The sequence below is a fragment of the Myiozetetes cayanensis genome, unplaced genomic scaffold (assembly GCF_022539395.1).
Source record: "Myiozetetes cayanensis isolate MyiCay16 unplaced genomic scaffold, myiCay2020 scf5-8, whole genome shotgun sequence".
NCBI classification, from domain to species: domain Eukaryota; kingdom Metazoa; phylum Chordata; class Aves; order Passeriformes; family Tyrannidae; genus Myiozetetes; species Myiozetetes cayanensis.
In genome coordinates, this window is record NW_026087742.1 from 29,467,769 (window position 1) to 29,486,234 (window position 18,466).

Below are 18,466 nucleotides of genomic sequence, written 5' to 3' on the forward strand. Positions count from 1 at the left end.
CAAGCAGGGATGTTGGAATTGGTGTGGGACCCCAGCATGTCAGTGTGGAGATGTGGGGAGATTGTCCATGTTTGGAGACCAGCAGCAAGTATTATAGTGCACAGCTCCAGGTAGGATCCAGCCCAGGCTCACCAAGGGTCCTGCAGCACCTCTGTATCTCTCCAGCAATGCCATTTATCAGAGATTTCTGCTCACAAATCTTAAATTAAGTATCGTTTTTATATGGGATTTCTAATAAGGATTTTTCTAAGGCATGTAGTGATAGAACAAGGGGGGATGGCTTTAAATTGAAAGAGAGTAGTTAGGTTAGGTATTAGGAAGAAATTCTTCACTGTGAAGGTGGTGAAGCACTGGCACAAGTTGCCCATAGAAGCTGTGGATGCCCCATCCCTGAGAGTGTTCAAGACTAGGTGGATGAGGCTTTGAGCAACCAGGTCTAGTGGAAAGTGTCCTTGTCCATGGCAGAGGGTTTGGAATTAGATTATCTTGAAGGTCCCTTCCAACCCAAACCATTCTGTGATTGTGTGATTCTGTGATAAATTTGCAATTCAGAGTCTCCTTTTCACCTGAAAGAGCATCTTCATGAAGAAACAGACAAGGTGGAAAGATGTGGATTGCTGGAATATTTCTTCTTGCAGCTGGATCCTCTATAGCCTGCAGCTTCCCACCTTAATGCCTCTGTACATTTCCCCCATATGGCTATGAACCTCCTGCTGCTCAAAAGGGTGAAGATTTCCAGCAAGAAGGGTTACAGGGCCTTCAACAAGGGGATGGGTCCATTTTCTGTCCCTTAGAGCTGTTCAGGTGCTACCACATCCTTGGCCAATACTCCAGGTGTTAAGTACCAGGGATTGTCCCATGACCTGCAGCCATTAGAGTCTGTTCTGAGCAGTTGTCCAAATGCTCTTTACGCTCTTCAAATCCTACCTCCAAACCCGGTGGTGCAGGCAGAGGAGCATGTCCTGCCCTATGTTCCTGGAAGAGCCTCCCTCACTGCCTTTCCACACACCTATGGGTCATGTTGGGCACAAGGAAAGGCTGCCCAAGCCTAGACCCTTTCCAGGCACAACAGATGCAGTCCAGAGCAAAACCTGGGCACAGCCATTCTCTGCCCTTACATCCACACCAGCTGTATTGACACAGTGAGTAGGGCTTGAGTGAAGCCAGGCATGGCCCCAGGTGATCACAAATCATCTGTCTTGAGCTTAAAGTCAGCTGAGTCTATTCATGGCTGAGGGCTGGGCAGCAGTGGGGAGTTTCTAAAGGCTGGGCAAGGGACAGGAAGGACAGACACCACTTAGAAGGTGTCTGTACCATGATTCTCCTATATTTTGAGCAGAGTTCCTGATTGACTTTGAAGGAAAGAGGCTCCCTCTTATTGCTCCTTACTTCTGCAGTTATCACCAAAAAATTTCAGTCATCCAGGTCCACAGAGGGTTTTGGGCCCCCTCATTCCAGACTGGAGCTTAGAAACATCTTGTGTGATAACACTGCAAATAAAAAGTTGTGTTTTGCACCATTCAGTGGCTAAAATGACATGATTTATACCTAAGTAAGAACCTTGGTAATGTTTCATAGCACAATTAAAATCCAACCCCACCTTTCTAAGCAGGAAGGAAAAAAGACAGTAGCCCAGATTCAGGCAGGGAGTCACCAGGTCAGAGTTAAGCTTCTAGGCAAAACCTCAGCTCTGAGTTTCCTGGTCCTTGAGTGTGTTCCTGTCCGAGTTTTCACATTTACAAGTGCATGCTGGTGCATTCAAAACAGAATGCCTGTCAGCTCCTCGCCTCACCCCACAGGACCTCAATACAGTTCCTTCCATATCCCAGAGACCACTTTGCACAGAGCAAGGGATCGTTCCAGCCACCTCTTTGCCCAAGAAGTCATCAGGACTCTGCACAACAAGGACTTGAAACTGCAGCTTAACTTGTAGCGGGGATCTTCATGGGTGCCATGAAAACCTTCTACATGGGCAGATACTGATATGACAAGAGAGTGTGGCTTTAAACTTAAGGAAGGCAGATTTATATTAGCTATTGGGAGGAAATTCTTTACTGTGAGGGTGATGAGGCACTGGAACATGTTGCCCAGAGAAGCTATGGATGCTCATCCCTAGAAGTGTTCAAGGACAGGTTGGGTGGGGTTTGGAGCAACCTGGTATAGTGGAAAGTGTCCCTGCTCATGGCAGGGGGTTTGGAACTCGATGATCATTAAGGTCCCTTCCAACCCAGGTCATTCTATGATTCTACAGTGTCATGGTCTGGGGCAGACCCCAGAGATGCAGGAGGACGCATCTCTGGGGCGTGGGGACGCTGGGGGAGCGCGACACTAGCAGTCACCGGGCTGGAGGTACCACACACACTCACACACCCACACCCACAGCGGGGGCTGGCGATATCCCGGCTCCTCCCCCGCTAAGAGGCTCAGCCAGGGCAGGCGCTGCCCTTGCTCGGTGCTGGAGGCAGCGCAGCTCCGCGTCGGGCACCAGCGCTCCGTCCTTCACGCCGTCCCTGGCCATGCCCCACTAAGGTAAGGCGAAGAGTGGGCAGGCGGCACCCGGGGGAGCCAGGCTGGGGGCTTGGAATGCTCCGGGTGGGGTGCAGTGGGTGCAGCGGGGGTGCGATGCGGTGCGGTGCGATGCGGTGGGGCGCGGTGAGGTGCGATGGGTGGGATGGACGGGGGGTGCTCCCGCGAGGGCTGCGAGGAGCGAGTCGGATCAAACCTGGGGAAGAGGCTGGGCTCGATGGGAGGGGGGAGACGGCGCGACTGCAGACTTGCCAGCAGTGCCCAGCAGCCCCGAGCCAGCTCGGCTCCCGCAGCACGGATTACCGGCTCGGTAATTTCTAGCTGCTGCTTAATTTGGCTGGGATCACCGAGCAGTGAGCTGGAATGAAGGGCGGAGGGCATTGTGCCCTCCTGTACTGCGCTGTGCAGCCCCCCACCCCTTTGCTACACAGCCCTTCCATATTCAGGGATACCTCTGAAAGTGCTTGAGGAGGGGGAGAGGCTCTTGCTGCACTGGCGATGGCTCAAGACCCCAGGTGGTCTCCCAATCCATCTCACCCGCTCCCTGCTCTCACCCAGAGCCAAACATATCATTTAGGTGGATAACACACAGCCGGTTCTCAGGCAGGATTTCTCCTGGCTGCAGTGTAGCACAGCATGTGTCCGGGCTGGTTTTGGTGGGCTGTCCCCTGGGTCGCACTGGTGCCGGCAAGCAGATCCCAGGTCCTTCCCTGGCTGTTTAAATTATTAGGGCCATTCTTGAGCAGGGAATGAAGCCTGACATGGGATAGGCAGTTCCCATAAAACGGTTTGCGTTTTGCTGCCTGCTTCGGGAGTATGGTGTTTTGTACATGGGTTGTGCTGGACCAGCTGAGCACTGCACTAAAGAAAGGTACAGGCTTTCCTAGGATAGTTACAATTACATTATTCTAAGGAAAGTGGAACTGGCATCTCTTAGCATCTATGGGAAGACTGGGGTGTATGGTGGAGGACCTGTCATGTAGATAGCATGGAGGGAGAGTTTGAAATGCAAGAGGCCAGTGGGTCTAAGATTGTCTGTTTGCCCCCGGGATGCTAAGTTTCCCCTGTAAAAGGAACTGGCAGGAGCTAGAGGATCTTCTCACAGCCCCAGGCTGTTGGTGTGAGAGTGCTTCTCTCCACAGTCTGGGCACAAGGATGTCCAACAACCAACCCTATGGGGTTAACCTGTACATTACATCAAGATGTCAAGGACATAGCTTGTGTTGCTGACTACTCACACCTCCTCCATTATAGTATTCTGTGGGCCCTACCTCTCTGCCCGTGATGTGAGGGACTGCAAGGTCCCAGCACTGGTACTGTGAAGGTACGGAATGGTTTTGCAGCTTTGGACTGAGCTTTGCCAATGCTTCAGTGAAAACCTGCACCCCTGTGAGACCCTGTGAAATCTCCCCTTACCCTGTGCCTAAACTGACCCAGGGACAACCAAAGGGAAAACAAGGGCAAAAACCAGGATAGCACTTCCCTTCTGTTTGTTGATTGCCAAAATGGTTTTCACCTGTGGTTTTGCAATCTGTGAGCCCTGACAGTTTCCAAATATATGTGTCTAAATTGTGTTTAACTTCTAAGTTTTTGTGATGACCTGGTGACAAGAAGCTTTAAGCTTCTGTAAAACTTAAGATGTAGGGCCAAAGTCTCTTCTTGGGCTTTTTGGGGTGGGACAGGAGTAACCACATGAAGTTACAGTATCTCCCCACTGATACCAACATTTATGAGATCTGAATCCTGCCCAGGGATGAACCTGGTTTACAAGGCAATATTATTTCTAATTCATTTCCCCTCCTCAGAGCAGCCAGTTCATCTCGCTCACTGTTAAGTTTTCATGGACCAAGGGCTGCTGGTACAGTGTTTCTGTCTTACGCTTGCTAACTTGTGACTTCGCAATCCTTGGGTTGCCATGGAAAGGATTATGCTGTGATTAATGAAGGCATTGTCAGCTCATAGTTTTATTCAAAGCCTATCCTGGAGCTGCAGAGAACAGCTTCCAAGCCTGGCGGAAAGAGGCTGACAGGAGAGGCAGCTTCAGGCACTCAGTCCTAGGCACATTTTTGGTCGTCCACACCAGGACAGTGCTGTCAGGTAGCAGTTGCTACCTCCACTCGCTGCCACATCAGCTCTGCCACTCCCTTCTGAGGGTGACAGGAGGAACAGGGGCTTTTATTGTTCTCTTGGGGCAGAGCCAGATTTTTGTGGCTCCCAGAGCAGACTAGGACAAGTGTCACTGTAGCAAGAGTCTGGCAGGATGTGGAGACAGTGTGTAAGGGAGCTTTCCACTGTGAAATCCTCCTGTCTGCTAGGCTGCATGCAAGGAGAACCTGATATGGGATGAGCTGATGTGTTTGTGACTTTCTGGTTCCCAGAAAAGTGCTAGGTAGAGCCAGAAAGCTTATCAGGACAGAACTGCCCCATCAGTGTCCATGTTTATGCTGTCCATCCAACCCCAGGTAAACCCCACCAAACCCCACTGCGCCCAGAGCTCTGCACAGAGCCCCTGCTCTGAATCATAGAATCACAGAATCATTAAGGTTGGAAAAGCCCTCTGAGATCATGAAGTCTAACTGTTAACCCGGCACTGCCAAGCCCACCACTAAACCATGGCCCCAAGTGCCACATCTACACGTCTTTTTAAATACCTCAAGGGATGGTGACTCTATCCCTTCCTTGGCAGCCTGTTCCAGTGCTTGACCAACCTTTCTGTGAAGAATTTTTCCTAATATCCAGTATAAAGTTCTTGCAGTCAGGAAACTAGGAGAGAACAGAGTGCAGCTGTGCCTTCTTTACAAGGGGAATGCAAAATGTGCAAATCCAATGATAAACAGGCATTTGAAGTAGACTAAGTAACAAATAAAAATATGGAAGTTCAAAATCCAAGGCAAAAAATCTCTGTGAACCCCTTCATTTCTTGGCACCATTGTGTGAGTTCTCCCCAGACCTGCCCAACCTGAGCAGCTACAGAACAACTTCCACCTCAGCCCAGCTGGGATTTGAAAACTGAGTGCTTGGTCCCATTGTCAGCCTCAGAGCAGTCACAGAAAATCATTGAGCTCTTCTTGGACCTCAGTCCCAGAAAGTGCCTTTCATGGCATGTTGATTCAGCTGTTGTCATCCCTTTTTCCTGCATTTAACCTGTTGTAATAACCCAGTGCTTGCCTGGGGCGTAGGTGACCTGAAAGAAGTTTCACATGCATGAAAGGAGTTCATGCAGTAGACTGACAGGTGCCTGGGGTGGGGTAGAAATTTCACTGCAGTTGTTGCTGCACAGTCAGCACCTTTATGATGTGTGGAGGAAGGAAGACTTGCAAGAGGACATGCACAAGGTTATGCTGGGTGTTGGGAGAATCGAGACTGCGAATCCTGGTTTTGACCTCTTTTCTCATCTGACACTGGCTTGTACGGTGAGAGCTGTGCTTGGAGGGCGCTTCACCCCAGCAGACAAAGCCACTCTCTGCAGCTGCTCCTGGCTTTGGAAATAGGAAGATAAATCTGGGATCGTGGCAGAGCTGGAGAGAGAATGAGGACATCATAAAGATTGGCAAGGGAGGATAAATAGAAAATGGCAGGTATCTCCAGTGCCTGGATGTCTTCATGTAATGTAAAGACTTTAGGAATATTATAGAATCATAGAATGGTTTGAGTTGGAAGAGACATTAAAGATCAACTCATTCCCACCCACCTTACCATGGGCAGAGATACCTTCCACTGGACTAGGCTGCTTAAAGCCCCATCCAGGGTGGCTTCGAACATTTCCAGGGATGGGGCATCCACAGCTTTTCTGGGCAACCTGTGCCAGTGCCTCACCATCCCTATGATTTAGTCTCATAGGGCTTGCAAGGTTGTAGCTGTGAAACACCTTCCACCTGAGAGGGCTTTGGAAAGGCTGAGCAGGACACCTGCCCAACACACTGAGACACAGGGAAGAGGTGCTCTGAGGTGACCTAGGATGTGCTAGATTAGGACCGGGACCCATCTATAGGGACCAGGCCCTTCTGTGTTCCTCCTTATATCTGTCATTGTCCAGAGAGCAAATTCCATTTTTCTGCTGACTTATTTCAATCAAGGTAAATCTAGTAAACCTAATTAAAAAGGTTCAGCTGGGTAGAATTCTGAGAAAGGAGAGATGGTTAGAGGTTTGGAACGCTTTCCACAGGAGGAAGACAAAGGCTTAAGCTGAAAAGAGATAGAAAGAATGCATGTTATAGATCCTGGAAGACCATATCTGCATGGTGAAGACAAAAGGAGGATTTTCCTTAATTTTCCTTGGAAATACAAAAACTAGGGAGCATCTCATAAAGATTACAGAGACCAGGCTCAAAGAAAAAAAGAGCTCACACAACCTGGCATCTGTGGTACTGCGTATGGCAGGATCCTGTGGATCCTGAAAGTACTGATGGGCTAAAAAAGCACAAGCTCATTTATAGAAAGCCTCTCAAAAACTATAAAATAGATACATATTAAAAAAACAAACCACACTACCTTTTTTTGGCTCTAGGAGTTCTTGAGCTGCAAATTATTAGTGTCTGTGGGAATATTACAGAGTAATGCCACTACATCTTCATCCTGCTTTTGTATTGCTCCGTAGGCATCCTCTGGCAGGGAAGTACAATGAATGGGGAACCCACAGGCTGGATCCAGTGTGGGCTATTTTAAGTGGAGCTCAACTCACCAAAAAGTTGCTCATGCCCTGAGTCCTCCTTGAAACAATTCTTCTGAGATATTAGCCTCACTGCACCTCTTAGTTGTCTTGGAGAAGATAAGGTGTCAGCTCATCACATTAGTAACAGTGCCATGTATCATGTGGGTTAAGGAAAATAAGACAAAACTTATTCCCTTCTTTTTTTCATTGAAAATATTTTGGTGCCAGCAAATACAGAGAGGATCTTACTGGGATTTCTTGTAGGTTCTGTATCAGGTTTCCTGTATGCCAATAGGGAATTGCCACAAAGATAGCAATCAGCTATCTCTGCTAAAAAGGCTGGAGTTTGCATGCGGGTTCCTGTGATTTCCAGAGCTGACCCATGCTCTTGTTGGGGTGAGGCTTGCACTGCAAGTCGTTTTTCCATGTGCCTGGTGTGTTGGTGTACAGGAGTTTGAACTCATGCCAACAGGAGAAGAAAATTCTTTGCCTCTTGGTGGCACTGAGTTCCCAGTCTGGGCAAAGCTCCCACTGAGCTCAGTGGGTTCTAAGAGCTTCACGATGACAGTGGGTCTGAAAGGGAAGGGAGAGCATCCACAAACCACAACACCTCTTGCCACCAGAGGTAGGGTCCCCTAACCTGGCTGAGGCTGGGGAGACAAGCAAACCTCCTGCACTGGGACAGAGGTGCAGCATGAGCATGTTGTGGTGAGTTGGAAGGAGCCCTTCAAGCCCATCTACAGCACATCAAACTGCTGCCTCCCACATCTGACCCTTTGGGTGTTTTCCAGCATCAGCAGAGGTTGCCATTACATTGTGCTACCCCAGCTATTTCTGTCCTGCTTCTTCTCATCCCTCAGCTTTGCTGGAACAGTGCCATCAAGGCCAGCAGATTTACCCTGGGCTGAGATGAACTCCAGAAACCACGCACTCACACTGGCTTTCTGTCTCCTACAATCCAGAGAAGATTTCGGTCTGGAGAAATAAAAGGGTGGTTATTTCATCCATAACTTCTGTGCAAGGACCTTCCTCAAGCCCATGAAGAATCTGCACGCACAGGGCTGTCAGAGCAGGGAAGGTGATCGCCCTTTGCCCTTCAGCTCCTCTGCTCAGCTTCTTGACTGCCTTTAGTCCAGATGGAACATTAGAGTTAGGAGAACCCAAACTTCCATAGTCTGTTTTTTGGAAGTAATGTCCAGGAAAAGATAAGCATAATTGGCTTTACATATTTTGTTTTTTTTTTTTTTCTTTGTATGCTGGAGAGCTGGGAGAGCCTGGTATTGTCTTTGGCATAGACATGAGAAGACATTGTTTGTTACTGAAGTTACTGGAAGCCCCCATGAGCTCTCAGTGGTTTTAGCAATACACATCTCAAACACAGTCCCCAGCCAGGCTAGTGGTACATCTGCATCCCTGATCCAAAAAAAAAAAGGATGGACAACACTCTCCTTTAGGATTTCCTTTCGTTTCTGTGGGCTCTGAGAGCTACCAACTGTCTCAGAGTACTTGAGGTGCTGAGACACAGGGATCAGGATCCACAGCAGGAACTATTAGATCTTTTGTGTAATTCAGTAAAGCAGCACACAGAGACTTGTAAACAATTAATGAGCAGGTCAGCCCAATCTGCTGTCATGCCAGAGAGGTCTCTCAGAGCAGGTATTCCGCAAGGACACCATCCCTCCCATGTGAAGTATTTCTCTTCTCCAGAACAAGACAAGGGAAGCTTTGCCTGGTGACGCCACCAGTGCTTGTGGGTGATGAAGAAGGTCCTTATCACAGAATTATAGAATCATTAAGGCTGGAAAAAGACCTGTAAGATTATCAAGTCTAACCATTAACCCAGCACTGCCAAGCCCACCACTAAACCATATCCCTAAGCACCAAATGTACATGTTTTCTTTATGGAAAGGAGAGTTTCTGAAAGTGCAATTTTGGTACTCCAGGAATGCATGGAGATTTTGCTTTCTCCACTGCTAAATGTCATACCTGCACTTAGAGCACCAGAGAGTAGACAAGAGAGCATGCAGTGATCTTGGCCAAATGATGGAGTAAATCAGGACTGCAGTTAGTTCAGGTTAATTATACCAGTACAGATTAGGTTGATGGGTAACAGAGGGTGAAAGCTGGTTCTACCCCAGTGCCCTGTTGTATCTGGTTTTTGTCTCAGAAAAACTACTCTTTGGAGTAGCAAACCAGGTCCTCCTCCCAGCCCTGAGCTCAGCAGTCGGGGAAGATAATAAGTAAAAAGGGCTGTAACAAAAGTCAGACTTTTCAGGTGCAGCTGCGATGTTGACGTCAGCCAAGGGAGGTCTCCAGAAAACACCAATTTCTTATGTGTAGCTAAGAGTAAATCGCAAATATCAAGTCACCCCTTTCTTCATGGGGGTATCTCAAACTACTGCAAAGAGGGGTGGGAACAGAGAAGCTTATTAAAACTGCAATAAGGATCTGATTAAAGCTGGCTTGCTCATCTAGTCTGATTTCCACAGGAAACAAGGCTTGTGTGGCCACTCTGCCCATCTCTTTAGATATGTCACCTAATCACAGTAGTTTGATGACCAAGTTCACTTCAAATTTGACAGAGCTGTAGCAAGGTAGCAAAGTGCCTAGACACTTCCTGAAAAGACGTGTAAGCATGCAGGAAATGTAGTGTCCTGTGGCACGATGCCATCTCCTGTTGGACACCAGAGGTCCCAGGTGTGGTGAGAAAGCTGTTCAGGATGCCCCACCTGCAGGAAAGGCTTCTCAGGGGGGCTGTGTCTTACAGACCATCTCAAAATCTTATTATTTGGAATTCTGTCTTTGTAAATGAGGCTTTTGTTAGGACTGCTCCTTGCAGAGGAAATTCTATCTACTTCTGGCTCTGCTGTTTACCAGGTGGGAACTTGGCATGGAATGAAGTCACTTCACCTCCTGGAGACTCCAGTTCTTTTGTCCCATCCAGGCTGTTTCAGGATGCAGTGACTTTTACTTTATGCCAGTGCAACACCTAACATATCACAGAATCACAGAATCACAGAATGGTTTGGGCTGGAAAGGACCTTAGAGATTATCTCATTCCAATCCCCCTGCCATGAGCTGAGACATCCTCCACCAGGCCAGGTTACTCAAAGCCTCATCCAATCTGGCCTTAAACACTTTCAGGGATGAGATATCCACAGCTTCTCTGGGCAATCTGTGCCAGTGTTTTACCACCCTCACAATAAAGTATTTCTTCCTAATATCTAATGTAAATCTATCCTTCTGTGTGCCCCTTAGTCTAACTCTGCTTTGGCAAAGACCTGTAAACATGACCAGTTTAGACAGATGATGCCTTTTAGAGCACAGAGCATCCCATGCACTGAATAACACCCAGTGACTCCATATGCCACTGAAAAGAGAAGAGCAGTAGATGGAGCAGCAAACATCCCCTGTGACTCAGCTTCCCCAGCTGAAAAATTAATATAACATTTTGCATGTGCAGCCAGTGAGTCAGGGAGTGTCTGTCCCCCTCTCATCTGGGCTATTACAGGGCTGATGTCTCTCAGCACTTCCTGATGCTGCCCTGAGGCATCTAATGGTGATTGCACCAAAGGCACCCTGGAAGGGCAGAACAAAGTCTCTACTTAATTCTACAGTTCCCATTCAAGCTAAACAACCTCTGGAGTCAACAGAAGTCTCAGCAGATAAAACAGGGCTGGTATCTTCTGATTTGAGCTCATGTAATCCTAACAGTCCTTGGATTTGAAGGCTGACCCCAGCCTTTTGAAGGGCCACCTTGAACTTCTCCAGGATCACAAGAGATAAGAGGATAGTGTCAGGGCAGGTGGAAGGAGGATTTCACTAAAAATCCCCCCCAAGGGGCTCCTGGTGAGAAAAAAACATCACAGAATTATGACAGCTTGCAGAAGTCCTGCTCCAGCCACCATTAATAGCACCAAAAGGAAAGAGACCACATAACCAAGGCCAGACCAGTAGGGACCAGCAAGAGTATAGGGTGAGACAGCTGCTTATTAGGACAATTTAAGAATAGAGAAGAGCAGAGGAGCTGCCTTTATTAAAGACATTTTGATCTGGAGTCATAGGCACAGACTTGGGTGTCCTAGTTCCCCTGCATGACCTTGGGGAAAGTGACATCCTCCTTCCGTGTCTCAGTTTCCTCTGTGTGAAATGAGGATAGCATTGCCCCCTCCTCCATAAATAGGCTGGGATTCATGAAGGAATAACACAGTATATCTCGCTGGGATGATTGCTAAAACAGTGACTGTGGTAAAGACTCACTTTAACAAACATTTCTATAGCAAAAAGCAGCAGTGGGTTAGTAATTAATTTATTGGACTGAGATTAATTCAGGTCTTACCTCTGCCATACATTTTTTGGATGGTGAAAGGTTATGTAGAGACTGTTTTAAAAGGGAGCACTTTATGGGACTTAGAAAGAACCCAAATACATAAATCTCTCTGAAACCACTTCAACAACAAGCTCCAGTGTGCCACAAGACAAATCACCTGATGCCCCATAAATTTTGGTTTGGGACCCTGGTCCCAGCCTGGGATGGAAGCAGTGCTCCTTCTCCTGCCCTCTGTCTTGTAGTAAGGCTTGTGGTCTTGTAGGGTCATGAGACAGAAAACTTGGACAGCCAAGGAGATGATCCAGTTCAAGCTCCTTCACTGCATGGTCCAGTTATTCCTAACGTGAGGCAGGAATGTACAATTGGCCACAGTATATACCTAAGGGATATATGTATCTCCTATATAGAGGTGTGTGTATGTATAAATAAAAATATTTTTTAAAGTATTTATTTATATATATATATATTAGATTAGATAGATGTGTGTACAAATCTTCCCTTAGATTTCTGGTTCCCAAACCTTTGGAACAGGTTGCCCAGAGAGCTTGCCCCATCCCTCCTGGATGGGGCTTTGAGCAACCTGGTCTAGTGGAAAGGTTCCATGCCCATGGTAGAGGGCTTGAAACAAGATTATCTTTAAGGTCCCTTACAACTCAAATCATTCTAGGATTTTGTGATATTTATGGAGTTTTTCTCAGATAACAGACACAGTCTTTGTAGCTGCCACAGGCAATGCAGGCACAGGATGACACCTGCGACTAAGCTAAGGGCTAATGTCTGTGGTTCCACTGCAGGGCTGGCAGAGTCTGGGTGGCTCAGAAGGTTGCTACCTGTGGGTACCTCAGAGGATTTTTGAACCTGGCCCAAAACAGGATGTTCCACACATGAATCTCCTCCCAAATCCATGCATTCAATGTAAAACACATCAGGCTGAAGTCTGTGTGTATCCCTTGCTCTGTAAATGCCAGGGATCAAACAGCCCATGAAGGAGCAAGTCCATGGTGACCCAACCAACAGTGGCTGGTCTGTTCAGCCCAGGCTAGCTGGGGCTCCCTGAGCATGAATAGGCAGGATCCGAGTTCTGATCTTGGCACAGTGCTGTGTGGACATCCCAGTTTGCTCAGGACCAGCAAGAGGACTCCCAGTACAACCCATCACTGTGCTACTCCAAGGAGTAGAGTCTTGAGAGCATATTCATCTTTCATATCACCCCCAATTTCAAACATAGGCTTTACTCATAATTTGTTGTTGTCATGTGTCAGGCTCTCTATGTAGACCCTAGTAAGACTTGGAAGTTCATCTACAGGTAAAGAAGAGATGAAAACACTTGCAAAGACTGTTTGGCCAACCTGTAAGTGCAGAATTTTCCTATATCAGCTCAGCCTGCTGGGTCTGGATTATGATGAAATTATACCTGACCTCCTTGAAAAGGATACTTTATTTGATTAATTATTGTGGCTGTTGAAAAATACTCAATCACTGGTAGAGGCTGGTGCACAAAAGGAAATCGCCCTCATTGGGAGGCTGTGTCGAGTGCTCTGCGGAGAGGTGGGATCAGATGCCACTGTGGTCCATTGTTCTGCTTTGACTACTTGAAAGCACAGTAAGGGAGAAAAGGTCAGGTCTTTTGTTTAGCTTCTCTACCTACTGGGCTTTTTGGGAAGATCGAATGCAGGGCAAATCTATTGAACTTCCTGCTGAAGGCTTAAAAAATTGATGCCCATTTCCTGACCACTCTCAGGTGAACAGAGGCTACATATCGATTCTCTAACTTTCCAGAGGAGGGAGTTTTCTGTGGTCTCTTTCTTTAATGTAACCTTTTTGGCTCATTCAGTTGAGGTGTCTCTTTCCATGGCACTCCTACCAAAACTCTTCAAAAGAGAGGTTTGGGGACCAAACCCTCAGAGTCAGCTGAGCAGTCTTTTGACATATTCACAACTGCTCAGGGATGGGAATAAGGAGGGGATGTGGAACTGAAACCAGTTACCTCAGGCTTCTTCTGTAATCTACAGGCAGAAATAATGCTGACTTCTACAACAGATGGAATGAATCAGGCCTTGGAAGCACTAGTTTGTACCTGTAGTTGTGGAGGTGATCTTACAAAATCATGGAATGATTTAGGTTGGAAATACCTCTAAGATCATTGAGTCTAACCTTTAACCCAACACTACCATGATCTGTGACATGGCCAGGAGGAAGCAAGGAAATGCTCAGGTATTGCTTTGCACCATTCCTAGGTAGTAAGTGCATCACTAAACAGGTTCTTGCCTTTGTGGAAGCTTTTACTTCTGTCTTGAGCTCTGAATAAAGTCCTGAGGTCTGAAGTGTTTTAGGGTTAGCTTTTAGGTTAGTTAGTTTTTCACCTATGAAGACATGGTGTGAAATCAGTGTTGTCACTCTCCACCATCAGGATAGCTAAACACACGTGGTGTCAGCCCCTCTGGGGAACTGTCTGTCTTGTCATAATCTGAAATATGAAAGAGTTTGGGTGACTCTGTTAGGAGATTGGTACTGACAAAGCAGAGGAATAAACGGACCACAGAGAGCAGCGAAGGTGCTCACAGGACTGGAGCACCTCTCCTATGAAGACAGACTGAGAGAACTGGGGTTGTTCACGCTGGGGAGGAAGAGGCTCTGGGGATACCTTAGAGCACCTTCCAGTACCTAAAGAGCTGCAAGAGAGCTGGAGAGGCACTTTTGACAAGGGCATGGAGTGATAGGGCAAGGGGGAGTGGTTTCAAATGGAAAGAGCATGGGTTTAGATTAGATATTAGGAATAAATTCTTCACTGTGAGGGTGGTGAGGCACTGGAAGAGGTTGCCCCGAGAAGCTGTGGATGCCCCATCCCTGGAAACATTTGAAGTCAGGTTGGATGAGGCTTTGAGCAATCTAATCTAATGGAAGGTGTCCCTGCCCATGGGAAGGGGGGCTTGGACCAGATGACCTTTAAAAGGTCCCTTCCAACTCAAACTATTCTATTATTCTAAACAAGCTGTGAGATCCTGCATTTGGAGTTGAGTCTCCATGGTCCTTTCACTGACCAGTGCAATGCTTTGCAAAGGCAAACAGGATGGCACAGCCTGCAGCTGTCATCGGGGGTTGTGATTAATGATGCAGCTCATGGTGGAGGAAGAAACTTAGTATCACATTCCTTTCCCTCACTGTCTTTTAAAACCCTTCACACCCAGTCTCAGGAGAGACCACCTCAGCATTTCATGGGGTGCACCTTGTGGAAATCAGCCCATTTTTACCAAAGTCAGTTTATATCAATTGTTTCATACTGCTGTGGGTCTGGTCATTGAGATTTTTAGCTGGGTCAAAAGTGTTTGCTTTTGTAGCTGATCTGTAGTCAACCTGACCAATGAGGAGAGCTCAGCACAGGGTTTAAGTGTTCAATTTTCAGGGAGCAGCCAGATTTTTCATATTTTTCAGCTCTGCCTTATGTCTTTTGAAAAATCAGTCTCTGATTTTGGCCATTGAAGTCTTTGGTTGGAAATTCTACCTACTGCGCAGCCCCTGACACTGCCCTGTCACTCCTGTTGAGTAGATTACACCCTCTTTATTGGTGGTTTCAGTTACGAGCCTCATTTCCCCGGGTTTCAGTTGCACTTGCAGAATGACAGACTGCAGTGTGCATTAGCACTGCACTTTCTTTCCTGAGCTGCTTGGAAAAAAAAAAAAAAAAAAGGCAATATACAGAAGTACAAAGCATCTGTGTACGTAATGCATAGAGATTACTCTTACGTTGGGCTATTTTACTACAGAAAGCCACGAGGGTGCCTGCAGTCTTTTCACCCTGTAGTTATTTGGCTAATTGATTAGCAGCTTGTCTGTGTTCTTTTGTGTAGGAAAGGTTCTTTTTACTTCAAGCAGCTTGAATTTTCTGGGTTTGGTGTTTGAAGATCTGCATCCCTTTTTGTAGAAACAAAAAAACCGCAACAAACAAACAAACCAAAAAAGCCCACAGTAACAAACTACCAGGTCTTCCCTGGGAACAGCATCCGCCCACCAGAAGGAGAAGCCTGGCGGGAGTACCCTCTAATCTAATTAGTACGTAATCCTGTGCCTATCATCACTGTAAGGCTGAATGTTGCAGGAATAGCTCGAGAAGAATCTGCAGACTTGAAGGCTGTTGTTTAATTGCACAGTGTTGCACACCAAGGGGCCCTTCTGAGAATCCAGGGCTTCCCAGTGGATCTTCATGCCCTTGCTGTCACCTATACCTCTACATCTCAGCTTTCAGCTGTTCTTGAGTCTCTCTTTTTCCCTCAGTTGTCCAGGAAGCTGGACCTGCTGCTGATGGAGAGGCCATTCTTTACAATAAAATACATGTCTTGTTTTCCTGATACCAGCAGTCTCTGCAAATCTGGTGGCCACAAAAGGTCGGACCCAAAGGCTGTAGGAAAGGCTTTTCATGACCTTCAGTGAGCTTGGGTCAGAGTTTTTCCAGGAAAATATGCTCTGTGCTGATCACAGTGCATGCAGAGCCCGCAGACAGGCTGTGTCGTGGATGCAACGGTCACATAAGAAATGGTAATTCCAACGTTTCCTGCAGCTTACTGCAATTGTGACCTGCCTTGCTGAGGTTAGAGCTTCCTTGCATGCCTCACGTCATTTGTCAGCATGACCTCAAGATGATCCTTCTGTGCGGAGGCGGCAATTAAGATATAAACAAGGGAACTTTCTCAGCACAGTGGCAGGCAGCATGTGGCCAGGTGGTTCTTGCTGTGTCCCCACATCACTGCCACGAGTGTGTCATGCTGTTTTCTCACTAGTAAAAACTCAGGGTGTGCTGTCCTGTGTAGAAAAAAAAACAACAAATACTCTGGGTAAATTCCTGTTGCCACTGAATTCAGGGCACTACTACTGTGTTTCATGGGAATGCATCTTTTCTCCACATTAAAAGAGAGAACAGGTAACAAAACCAGGAAGCTGGATTTTACTTTTCTGGAGGAGTTGGAAATCATAATTTCTTCTTGCTAGGATGAAGATACTTGTACCATGGAAAGGGAAGGTGTGAGTGAATGGCCATTACCGTGAACATTTCAGTCCAAAGTTCAGACAGGGGAAATGATGGACACCATAGAGTCCTGGGATGGTTTGGGTTGAAAGTGACCTTTAAGGTCATCTAGTTCCAACCCCTCTGTCATGGGTAAGGACACCTTTCATCAGAGCTGGTTACTCCAAGCCCCATCCAACCTGGCCTTGAACACTTGCAGGGATTGAGCATCCACAACTTCTCTGGTCAGCCTGTGTCAGTACCTCACCACCCTCACAGGCCAGTATTTCCTCCTAATATCTAATCGAAACCTGCCGTCTTTCAGTTTAAAGCCATTCCCCTTTGTCCTACCTTTGCATGTCTGTGCCGAAAGTCCTCCTCCCTCCCTCATTTTAAGCAGCACTCCAGTAGCTGAAGCACCCATTTTTAAGCCAGACTCAAAGTTAGGGCTCTCCTCCACCAAGGTGGTGGTTTAGCTCTACCTCTCAACAAGTCCTGAACAACCAACCTTCACATATGCTTTGAAGGAAAACCTGAACAAAGAGGAGAACTCACCTTTTATGCAAAAAGAAAGCAAAATGGAATACTACCAGCCCAAGGAGACAGGGATATCCCAGGCAGCACTGAATGGCAGAGGATCAGACTTATTTACCCAAGATGGGCCCAGAAACCATGGCAGGTGGTGTGAAGTTCTTACTGTGGGAGCCTGAGTGTTTGGTTCATTGAAAAACCGAGTGAGAAATGATGGGAGTAGACTGTGAGGGCCTTTACAAGGAGCAGATACGAGGCACTGAATATCTGACAAACCAGTTGACACAGGTCATACCATGCAAAGGGCTCAGTCTGTTACTAAAGCAAAGGTACATGCCTCTTGTAAAGAGTTTTCCAGTCATGATGGATCATCCTGGCGTCCCTCCACTTCATGCCTTGGTTGTCGCTCCAAGCCAAGTGGTGGATGAGACAGTGGCATGAGGGAAGTGTAGGTGCAGCAGTGGGGTAAAACCCTGCCATGTGGGCCCCTCTGTGTAGTCAGTTGTGGTTGGCAAGGTGTGACTGGCCTCAAGTGGGAAACTGAGGGCAAATACAGAGGAGGAGGAGATACTTACATAATTTTAAACACTAAGAATGATTTGAGCTTTGGAGCTAATTACCCAGAGAAGGTTTTCTCTGTCGAGAGCTTGCTTGTTGATCAAGCTAGCAGGAAAGATAACTTATTAGTCAAGAAGAAGATGGATGGCTGCCATATTCAGATTAATATCTTCTGACCTCAAAGTTCTGGTTCTCATCTGGGGCTCTAGGAAGAATGCAAAAATACAGACTGTTGTAGCTTCCCAACCATGAAAACTTCTAGTTGGACAAAGACTAGGAGGAGTGGTTTGTAGTGACATTGTCTTCTTCATCTCTGCTCACTATCATGCACAGTCAATGGTTAGAGATCCCAAAGACTGGGGGTGTTGTTAGTTTAACCTCATTCGAAAGCCATTGTTTTTCTTCCAAGACAAAGGCGCTTGTCTCTGAGGGTGTAGGTCTGACCTTTTTATTCACCATTTCTCAGACGAACAGTAAAATACATTGAAAAATCCTTAATCCTTCTCAGCTCTCTTGCTGGAGGGCAGGAGGTGAAAGCAGTAGTGTGGAGAGAGCATTGGCGTGTTAAATCTCTTCACTCAGCTAGGGTGACACATTTCTGCCAGTCAAGTGAAATAGATAGAAGGCAAATGAACTTCTCCTGTTTTTTTCACACTATTAAGTTCATGGGGTTGTTCTCCAAAAGGCAGGCTTTCCACCAGGCTGGGTGCAGATGGGGACAGGCATGGAACGTGAATGCTTGCACCTCATAAATTAATTATTCTTTTTTTTCATTGCATTTGCATTCAGGAAAATCACATGGGATATGGAACTTCAGGAGAAAGGAATGGATTTTACATTTAGAAAGAAATACCTGAATTTATTCTAACCA

General features: G+C 46.8%; 1 protein-coding gene across 4 annotated transcripts in view; it reads left to right on the forward strand.

Annotated features, from left to right (window-relative positions):
- The first annotated feature begins 2,435 nt into the window (after window positions 1-2,435).
- MYO7A (myosin VIIA) overlaps window positions 2,436-18,466 on the forward strand; it is a 105,652-nt gene continuing 89,621 nt past the window's right edge. For all 4 annotated transcript variants that reach the window (XM_050332598.1, XM_050332599.1, XM_050332600.1 and 1 more), the window contains exon 1: window positions 2,436-2,529. The gene's annotated coding sequence lies outside the window, so the exon portion shown is untranslated. The remainder of the gene's footprint in view (window positions 2,530-18,466) is intronic.